This window comes from Macaca nemestrina, chromosome 15 (assembly GCF_043159975.1).
Source record: "Macaca nemestrina isolate mMacNem1 chromosome 15, mMacNem.hap1, whole genome shotgun sequence".
NCBI classification, from domain to species: Eukaryota; Metazoa; Chordata; class Mammalia; order Primates; family Cercopithecidae; genus Macaca; species Macaca nemestrina.
Window position 1 is genome coordinate 101,809,402 of NC_092139.1, and position 11,307 is coordinate 101,820,708.

At 41.6% G+C, this 11,307-nt stretch overlaps 1 long non-coding RNA gene across 7 annotated transcripts in view; it reads left to right on the forward strand.

Annotated features, from left to right (window-relative positions):
* LOC105493990 (uncharacterized) overlaps positions 1-7,222 on the forward strand; it is a 155,125-nt gene extending 147,903 nt beyond the window's left edge. For 6 of the 7 annotated variants that reach the window (XR_011614107.1, XR_003020974.2, XR_003020975.2 and 3 more), the window contains 2 exons: positions 4,656-4,721; positions 7,084-7,221. This is a non-coding gene — a long non-coding RNA (uncharacterized lncRNA). Of the gene's footprint in view, positions 1-4,655; positions 4,722-7,083 lie in introns of all 7 variants that reach the window. The other variant, XR_011614103.1, reaches the window with a different exon arrangement.
* The last annotated feature ends 4,085 nt before the right edge of the window (positions 7,223-11,307 follow it).

Sequence of the window (11,307 nt, forward strand, 5' to 3'; positions counted from 1 at the left end):
TTGCCTTCCTACAGTCCAGTGGCAGTGGGCTTGACAATAAAAATCACCTTACCTATCGTCCAGTGATGGCAGGCTGGACGACATATCTGCCTTACATACAGTCCAGTGGCAACAGACTGGACAACACATTAGCCTTCCTACAGTCCAGTGGCAGTGGGCTGGGCAACGTATCTGCCTTCCTATGGTTCAGGGGCAGCAGGTTGGATAACATAATCCCCTTATCTATGGTCCAGTGGTGGCAGGCTGGACAACGTATCTGCCTTATGTACAGTCCAGTGGCAGCAGACAGGACCACATATCAACTTTCCTACAGTCCGGTCGTGTGGGCTGGACAACATAGCTGACTTTCCATAGGCCGTTGGTGGTGGGCAGGAGAAGATAGCCGCAGGACCCAGTGGTGGCGGGCTGTGCGGGAAACCTGCAACCACTTGCCAACAACATGCAGTTTACAGAGTGTTTTCACTCAACAGCCTTCTCTTAACAACCTCTACTTGGCCACTTTCACTTAACTCAAAACTTAGGGCCTCAATCCCCTGTACACCCCGTGTTCTACAGGGTGGGATGGGGACTTACATGTTGCTCAGGACAAGGAATGAATCTCCCGGTTGGCCCCTCTGGATTCCCTAGCTCAAAACACACATTCAGCTGCATCTGCCATACAGGGTATGCTAAGGGTATGCTTAAGTTATTGCTATCAGGGGCATTTACCCTATACCATGTTGTTGCAAACGGCAGAATTTCCTTCTTCTATAAGGGCCAAATAATATTTTGTTATATGTACCGACACACACACACACACACACATACATATATATATGCACCACAATTTCTTTCTTCATTTCTGTGTAGACAGTTTGTTTTCATATCTTGGCTATTGTGAATAATTCTGCAATGAACTCGGCAGTGCAGAGATACCTTCAGTGAAAAGACGTCCTCAAACTGAGGCATGCCGTGAGAATATAGCCCCAGCATGGTCTTAACAACTTACAAGGCTCTCCCAGAGCACTTCCTTTCTTCTGCCTCTCTCCTGGAGCCTTCCAGGAGCTCAAGTATAAGGGGTTTCTTTTCAAGGTAGGAAATTAGAGATGTGTTTCTATAGCGCTAGTGCTCAAACTTGGTTGCACGTTGGAATCACCTGGGGAGTTTTTGAAAATACTGATGCCTGGATCCCACCCCTGGAGAGTCTAATTTGGTTGGTACTGGGTTCAGTCTGAGACTGAGGTTTAAAAAAATTTCCCTGGTGGTTCTTACATGAAGTTTCAAAACTTCTGTTCTACAGTTCCCAACCTTTAGAAACCCCACTGATTTCTTCCTTTGGATTATCTGTATAATTTCTACCAAAATGGGAGCTCAAAGTGTCCCACTACTGTTTGTATTGTCTGACAATTCAAGCTTGGGATGCAATTATCCCCGCAATTGCTAACAAGCAAGGAGCAGGTGGTACAGTCAGTTATTGGCTGGATTTCATACACTAGGAACATCTGGATTTACTGCTACAGTTGCCACATCAGGGGGCATTCTGATGGTGGTAAATAGGGCACCCTTAGGGAGTTGAGGTTATATACGTCATCAAATAAATAGGAAACCTATCTAGAGGAAAAATTACATCCTTATATTTTTCTAAAATGAATTGTCAGTATCTCTTTTGCATAGAGAACCAGATGATACTTCAGATATAAAGGTTCACATGCAGGAAAAAGAGCAGAGGTTAGAGGATATCTAAGTCACTCCAAATGTGAAATGTCAAATTGGTATTTGTGTTTGCTCCTGTACTGGAACCTGAAACACACTTAGATGGCTACTACAAGGTTACTTAACCTCTGAGCCTCATCTTCTCTTCTGTAAGATGAGTTTAATCAAACCTACCAAACTAAATTATTTTGATGATTAAAATAAATTATAAATTTAAAGTTTATTGCATATATTAGTCAAGTCTCAGTCCTAGAATCCTACAACTCTGCCAGGAAATATAAAGAAAACCTGAATTTAAAAATTAGTAGAACCATGAATGGGCAATTCGTTGAAGAAAAATATATGTAACCAGTGAAACAAAAAGAAACATAGCATCACTAGTAATCGAGACATTTCAATGAAGATGAGGATACTATTGTTTTATCTTAAATTGCCCATGACTTCTGTTGTGGTGAGATAGGTTCTCTCATAACCTGCTAATAGGGGTATAAATTGATTTAGTTTTTCTAGAAAACAATTTGGCAATATCAAGAACCTTCAAAAATGATTTTTTTCAAATAAGTAATTGTATTTCTCTAATCTATCTTCAGGAACCATATAGAATTGTTTATAGTTGTTGACCTCAGTGTTAGTTATAATAGTGAAAAATGGAAATAATCAAATTACTCAAAATATGTGAAAAGTTAAGTAAATTATGATACACTTTCAAGATATTTTTATGTGCCTATAAAATTAAATGTATAAAATTATCTACTGACACATAGGAAGATGTTCTTGGTAAGGGAAAAGGTGCGATAACAAGCTTTATTTTTTTATATTGTAGCTTTATTTTAAAATTATATTTTATGTATTGATGTGCTTTTATTTTGCTAGTAACAGACCCTGATTCAAACTGACTTAAATAATACAGAAGATTTATTAGCTCATATAGTAGAAAATATCACCAAACACATCAGACTCTAAAATTGGTTGATTTACTGGTCAGCATTTTCATCAAGGATCCAGGCTTCTTCTCAATCTCCCTGCCATCTCCAGGCTTGTCTTCATCTTTAGGCTGGAGGTGTCATATCCAGATCCAGTGGTGTCTAGAGAAATGAGACTACTCCCCCTCTTTGCTCATTCATATGCTCTTCTTATGCTCGCCCTGCCCGTATTCCCCATCTTTGATTGGAAGTGAAATTTTTTTTTTTTGTTCACTAGCCCACCTGCAGAATTCCTCTCCTGTTTTATATGCCTGAATTGGGTAGTGCCCACTTCTGAACCAACCCCTGGCCAGGGAACTGAGACCACACTTAGACCAATTAGGATCAATTTCTGAACTCAGAGGGCTGGGTTTCCCATTGCCCATGTCTTGTAGAGGAGGGGCGGGTCCCTGAACACAACTACTGTTCAGTTAGGGAGGAGGAGATGCAAAGGCAAGCAGCCGAGTGTGTGCACGATGGGTGTGCATCAGTCCAAGAAGACACACACCTTCCTACTGGTATGACCACAAGGAGGAAGTATGATGGAAAAATACCCTAAGATGAGAAGGAGGTTTCTAGGTCACATACTTGATGAAAAGATTTTGACTGAAGTATGATTCCAAGTGGAACTCTTTCAGAGCTCCTGGGAACGAGAACCAAATGCAGAGAGTAAACCAGGTAGAATGTGACCTCTGATGACAAGCACTTCAGAAATGGGACAGAGGCTGCACTGCCTGGCTGGCTCTTCTTATCTCTCTGTATGATGTGCTTGTTGCTTGTCATGGGATACAGCTTATTACAGTGATGGGTGTTGGGGGTGAAACTGTAGGAGGACTCTAAAGTGTCAGAGAAAGAGCAGAATTTTTTGTGACTTGCGTAAGCCTCAGTTAAAATTCACCTAGTGAATCAGGCTGGAGATATTCATGGCCTTGTTTCCATGATGTCATGAGAAGAAAGGTTCCAATAAAATCTTCCGAGATTCTGCAAACCGGTTCACTCTCTGAATTCTCTTTATATTATTGGTTCCCCCAAAATACTGGAAACCGAAAGAGGGTGTCCTTCCATAAGAAGTGCATGGATTTATTCTTGTATTCAGTGAGCATTTAAATCACACGATAATAACGATAGGTAATTGTGTTAGTTTCCTAAGGTTGCTATAGCAAAGTACCACAATTGTGTGGCTTAACACAACAGAAATTTATTGTCTCATGATTCTGGAAGCTGGAAATCTGAATTAAAGGGTCAGCAGGACCATGCCCTCTTTCTGGAGGCTCTGAGAAAGGCTCTTTCCTTGTTCCTTGGCTTCTGGTGTTTGACAACAATCCATGATACTCCTTGGTTCGTTGCAGATGCATCACTCCAATCTCTCCCTCCCAATCTGCTCACGTGGTGTTCTCCTGTGTCTTCACATCGTCTTCCGTATATATGTATATATGCCCAAAGTTCCCTTACTTATAAGGGCATCAGTCATATTAGATTAGGGCCTACCCTAGTGACTTCCTTTTAATTTGAATACATCTGCTAAGACCTTATTTCCAAATAAAGTCATATTCATAGATACAAGGGGTTAGGTTCATACAATTTTGGGGGGAGATACAATTTAACTTATAACATTATGTTATACACAGACACTGTTCTAAGTGCTTTATATACTTCTCACCAAAGCTCTATGAGATAGTTCCTATTATTCTTACTTTATAGGTGAAGAGACTGAATCTCAAAGATGTTTATTAACCAGTCCAAGGTCACATGGTTAATTAGCAATGGTTCTGGAATTTAAACCCACGTAGTCTTAGTTCAGGGCCCATAATCATAACAACTACATGGTACTGCCTCTTTATTATGCAGTATATATTACGTACTTTCTTAGTGTATGAAATAAGTTGCGTAGACCAGGAGCATAGAGTTTAGATGACCAATGCATGTACAAGGAAGAGAGAATGAAGAGAACGAATAGAGAGAAGAAAGATATGACTTTTCTATTATTCACTTATTTTCTAGAAAATATTTACTGGACAGCTACTAGACATAAGCATGCAGAAATGAATTAGAAAAATTCCTCGCCCTGTAAGTAAAATAAATTAAAATATATTTTATAAGAGAATCCCCATCAATCTACTTAATCATTTGATGAATTAGATATCTTTTGTATGCTAGAAATTGTGGGCCTTCAAATGAATGATAGATTGATGCAATGATATATTGCATATCCCCATCTCACTAAAGAAAATAGGCAGAGAGGCAGTGAGATGCTCAAAGTCACACAGCTCAAAGTCTTAGCAGAGTCAAGACTGCATGGCTGCAAGTCTAGCACTCTTTCCCCCTAACCACAAAGCTGGATGGAATGAATGTCATCATGGAGATATAAAAAATACCTCTCTGAAAATCCTATTGGCTGGTATGAGAGAGCACAGCCCTGAGTAGACAGGACATTGGCAAACACATTGTGAGAGTGGAACAAAAGGAAGGCTCTGGGCCCTGGGCACTGTCTGGGCAGGACACATATTTAGCAGTGGCCATTTCATGGAACTGGGCTGAAGATTCAATCATATAATTGGGAGGCTGAGGTAGGCAGATCTTGAGGTCAGGAGTTCAAGACCAGCCTGGCCAACATGGTGAAACTCCATCTCTACTAAAAATACAAAAATTAGCTGGGCATGGTGGTATATGCCTGTAATCCCAGCTACTCGGGAGGCTGAGGGAGGAGAATTGTTTGAACCGGGACCCAGGTGGCGGAGGTTACAGTGAGCTGAGATCACACCACTGTACTCCAGCCTGGGCTACACAGCGAGATTCCGTCTAAAAATAAAAAAGAAAGGTGTCATTATATTACCAGAAGGGTAATTAGAGTCAAGGGTAAATGACTTATACTTAGTATCTATAATATGCCAAGCACTGTGCTAATTGCATGGCATCTGTAATCTCATATCACATATCTTTATAATGACTTGGAAGTCCATTTCTATTCATCTCTACTTTATGGAAGAGAACACTGAGGCCAAGAAAGGCTAAGTTTTTGCCCAACGTCATATAGCTAGCAAGCAGAGGAACTGTTACTGAACTCAGCTACATGAGACTCTGCAGACAGTACAATGGGCTACATTCATGCTAGAAGGCCCTTTACTCCCGTTACCATGAATCTGTGAATGATTAAAATAATAACAACAGTCAATTTACGTGAAAATGCATGAAGTAGTAAGCACTTTAATATTGTTGAAAGTGATGATAAATTTAGACCCTATGGCTTGGAGACCTAGACATGTCCAAATTACTTTCTAAGACCAATTACATAATCTTTTAAGGAGATATGACTAAAGAAAGATAGAAAAGTGATGTTTATTAGTTGGTGGGGCTTGGTCCTAAACCCTGAAGTTGAAGTCTAGTGGGGTGGGCTGAGCTATGTAAGTCAGGGCCTGCAAAATTTTTCAGTAAAGGAAAAGATAATACATATTTGTGGTCTTGCAGGCTATATGGTCTCCTGCAGATATTATACTTGACTCTGCCACTGGAGCACAGAAGCATCCATAGCAGACAATTTGTAAATGAATGTGTATGGCCGTGTTCCAATGAAACTTTATTTCCAAAAACCCATGTTGGGCCCTATTTGGCCCAAGGGCCAACCCTTGAAGCAAAAGTTTATATTTCTTTCTGTAAAGACAGCTAAGCAACCAAAACTGGAGCAGCAAAATACTGTGTCTCTTAAACTCAGACCAGGGCATCAGAACATGCCACTGCAATGAGACAAGGCTTCTCTCCAGCGCTAGAGAATATAAAGTTGAGAAACAGAAGAAAATCATCAGCTACAACGCCTGGAGCTGCCACCCTTAGTCTTTCTTAACCTGGACCAGTAGATATTAGGAGGGAGAGAATTGGATTGAGAGCCTTGAATTCAGAGGCAGCCCCAGCCCTTACCGTAAAGAGATAAAGAGGAGCAGAGACCTGGTGCATCTATACCTTAGAATGCATAGTCCAATTGTGCCTTGGAATCTAATTCACCAGCTTGGCACCTCTCCTTTTGAGGGGGGTGGAGATATTTTTCCTAGATCCTGACTCACCCCTAAAGAGCAGAAATGGTATGTGTGTTGGGGAAAGTGGGGTGGGGAGGAACAGGGGTAGCGACCAAAGCATGTGGAGTAACCTCTAGAGGTCAACACATACATTTTTATCATTTAATGCTTACATCACCATTATCCCCGGAAGGTAGGTATCATGCTCCTATTTTACAGACTAGAATACTGGGACTTCTTAGAGGCTAGGCGCACTCCCTAAGGTCACCTGACTACAGACCAGTGGACCTGTTATTAGACTGTGCACCTCCAAAGCATGTGCCCCTTCCCATGGCCCCAAGCCTTCTGAATAAGCAAGTAGCAGTGCTTGCTCTAAAAATGCTATTCTCAGTAGGAGAGCATGACTCTGACTTCCCCTGCAGTGTTCAAAGCTGTGCTGGCTCTTAGAACATCTGAGCCCCCACTGTTTCATCTTTAGAGGATCCCAGCTGCTGGGGTGTGAGGCCAGTGCTGGACCCAGCAGTCTCTGACCCAGGAGGGACCTGAGGTGCTAAAGAAAAGTAAGTTACCCTCTTTGCTAAGCCTCCAGACCTGCTTCAAGAATAGCTGTGCTTATTGGTTACCACATTTGTATTTGGTGCAGGGAGTTGTACTCAGTGACTGGAGCTCGTATTTGGGACTAGAGATCCCGTAGGAATCTACAGGGGAGTTGAGTTTTTAAGTCCTAAGGAGGCAATGTAAGCAGACTGAGGAATAGAATGGAGAAAGCAAAAGGGGAAGAGAATTGATGGTAAACAGGGTACCTTTGGGGTCTTTCCAAAATGGAGAAGATTCAAAAGGTAGGGCTTCCAATGCTGGCTGCATTTGCCAGTACACATCTCCCATCCTCTCTTCTTCTGGCATTGGCTCCATTTCCTACACCCTGTCTATGTGATGTAAGTGGGAGTGACCCCATCCTATGCAGATCCAGCAATAAGTGCATGAGTCAGGCTTGGACAATCACTGAAGTGCTCCTGGTCAGCGTGCTTGGTTCATGCTTGAACACCTCACTTTAGTTAGCCCAATTGGCATGAATTCCAGAACTTATCAGGAATAAATGAAAAAACCATAGCTCTTATTTTTCCCCACAGGGTTCATTATCTATAAAGATAATTTAAGCCTGGGGATGCAAAAATCTCCATGAGTGAAGGATTTAAGGGTGAAGCCAGCTCCGTGGGAAATAAGGCCAAGAGATGGGAAAGGGGTAGAAGGAGAGAGAAAGACAGAGACAGAGACAAAGAGTTAATTGTGTAAGGAATTGGACCCAACATGACTCAAGTCAGCAAGCATCCTTTTCAGTTACAGAAGTCAATAATTCTTTTGTTAGACGGAGATTTTCTGTCAATTGCTCCTGAAAGCGTTCTAGGCTTGGATGGGACATGTGTGGTATCTTAGTCCATTTGGGCTGCTATAAGAAAAACCACAGACTAAACAGCTTGAACAACAAACACTTCTTTCTCACAGTTCCAGAGTCTGAGAAGTCTGGAGGCTGAGAAAGCAAGTCACCAGCAGATTCAGTGTCTAGTGATGGTCTACTTCTTGGTTCACGGATGGCTATCTTTTCACTGTGTCCTCACATGGTAGAAGGGACAAGGGAGCTCTATGGGGTCTCTTCTGTAACAGCATTAACCCCATTTGTGAGGGCTCCATCCTCATGACCTCATCACATACCAAAGTTGTTTTCACTTCCAAAAGACCCCACCTCCAAATACTATCACAATCGGGATTAGATTTCAACCTATGACTTTGTGGCGGGCGGGGGACACAATCTTTAGTCAGGGTTTGTGAGAACATTTTGACCTTGGTCAGGTCCCTGTATCTTTGCACCTTATTTTCTCTTTGCTAAAATAAAGAATACTTAATATTCCAGATCAATTATTTTAGGAGTAATCATAAATATCTCAAATATTCATTGAGTATTTGCTATATGTGCAGTACTCAGCTATTTATGGTACTTGTTACTCATAACAATCTTATGGGGCACATATTTTCATATTCCCATTTGACAGATTAGTAAACTGAGGTGCAGACAGGCAAGTGATTCTCCCAGAGAGTAGGTAAGTGGCTTCGCTGAGACATGAGCCCAGTGGTCTGTCCCCGCAAACTGTGCTCTTAGTCACAACACTACTTGTTCAGTATTTGAACAAAACATTCAAGAGCAAAACATTTGGGCAGATGCACAGCAGGTAGTGGGACAAAAAGAGACCTGGCTGGGAATCAAGAGGCCCACAAGATAGTCTCAGTTCTGCCGCTTAGTTTTCAGTGCTGGACAGGTCCTCATTTATTTTCATTTGTTCAACAAGGGAGGTGGACTAGATGTTCTTTAAGATGCTGTCTAGTTTTAACATTCTGTGATCAGCGACAGAAGATGTTAAATAGATCATGTTGATTGTTGTCTCATGTATTCATGGGATGTTTTCAGACCCTGGGCTATTGGGCCCAGAGCTGATGTCATGCTGACCTCAATGGCAAAAGAGCAGCTCACAAGCAAGCTTGCCTCATGAACTTGCTTCTTTTAAAACCTAGGTCATTTAGCCTTTCTCATGGCCTTTTCTTGAATTCAGGCCAATGGAGCATCCAGTTTTGTAAACTATAGAGATTGTTTTGGGAAAAAGAAATGAAACCAATCAGGGTTGTGGGTTGCAAGCAACAGAAAGCAAAGCTGGATTTCTTAAGTGAAAGGGTGTTTACTGGAAGAATGTGGATAATCCACAGATCTAAGGGAGGCTGGGGGACTGGGCAGGGAAATTGGGAGGAGCTGGGGGAGCTCTGGGGACCTCACAGCAGGAGCCCCCACCACGGTTTCCAAGGAATGAGTCCGGCATGCACACTATTTCTGTGATGATTGATTGCATCTCCTCTTTCCATCACTCACCTGAGTCCTGGAGAGAGCAGCCAGTTGGTCAGCTTGTGTCACAAGCCCTGCCCTTGGCTATACTATTGTAGGAGGAAGGAGACTCTGTCTATATAGAGAAGCTCTGCAGTGGGAGGGTCTTACCAGGAGTATACCTCTCCAAGACATGTGGGTCAAAGTGCTCCCTAAAAGATAGTCAGGTGCATTAGCTGGGTGTGGTGGCAGGTGCCTGCAATCCCAGCTACTTGGGAGGCTGAGGCAGGAGAATCACTTGAACCCAGGAGGCAGAGGTTGCAGTGAGCCAAGATTGTGCCATTGCACCCCAGCCTGGCCACAGAGTGAGACTCCGTCAAAAGAAAAAAGAAAAGGATGGTCAGGTGGTTGTACAGAAAAAAAAAAAAAAAAATCCTGGACAGTCTAATGATAAGCATCATCTTTAAGGGTTTAAATTATAATGACAGTTATGCTTTAAAAAACTCAGTAGCAAATATAGAAATATTCTTTTAAAATACAACAAAAATTATTGCATTTCTCTACCTTTCTCTGTCCCTTTCTCCTTCCCATCCTCAAATATTTTCTTGAACATCCTTTATTTATATAGACGTATTGCATCAAGCCTCTAGAGTCAGGCTGCCTGAATTTGAACCCCATCTCTGTTACTACTTCATTATGTAACTTTAGATAACTTATTTTTTATGGTTTATTTCTTCATTTACTTATTTTTTGTTCTAAAATAATTTTCTCCCCAGATTCCTCATGTTTTTTTTTTGCATGCCTTGAAATTTAAAAATTAAGTTTAACTTGATATGCCGAAATTACAGTGCAATTTTTTTTATACCTAGAGCTTTCATCTGGGAAAAATATTAAATTTTTACATTAATTCTAATTGTGATTCAGTTATTAAATTTAACAGACAAATTATAAAACCTAATTTTAAAAATAATGAGAATTTATTATTTACAAACAGCATGCTTTATTTTTAATTTACTATTTTATTAATGACACGATAAAAATTTTCAACAATTGTAGTTTTGATAGCCACTGTAATTTTTTATTGTATATATTTAAGCTGTAAAAAATGACACACACACATGCCTACTTACACACCTATACATACATAGTGAAGTGATTACTGCAGTGGAGTAAATTAAGATGTAAATAATCTCACATAGTTACTTTCTTTTTTCTAAGAGTACCTAAAATCTACTCTCTTCACAAATATCCAGTATAGAATACAATATTAATTAACTATAGTCCCCATTAGATCTCTAGACTTATTCATCCTATGTGACTGCTACTTTTCACTCTTTTACGTAGGTATCCCCAATCTCCCCTGCCTCTGCAACCACTTTTCTACCCTTCCTTCCTTTCCTACTTCCCTCCTTCCCTTCCATTCCCTTCCTTCCTTCCTTCTTTCCCTCCTTCCTTCCTTCCTTCCTTCCCTCCTTCCTTCCTTCCTTCCCTCCTTCCTTCCTTCCTTCCCTCCTTCCTTTTCCTCCTCCCCCTCCCACTCCCCCTTCCTCCTCCTCCTGCTCCTTCCTCCGCCTCCCCTCCCCTTCCCCTCCCCTTCCCCTCCCCTTCCCCTCCCCTCCCCCTCCCCTCCCTCTCCCTCTCCCTCTCCCTCTCCCTCTCCCTCTCCCTCTCCTTCTCCCTCTCCTTCTCCCTCTCCTTCTCCTCCTGCTCCTCCTCCTCCTCCTTCTCTTTCTTCCTCTTCTTCTTCTTCTGTATAGATGAAGTCTCACTGTGTTACCCA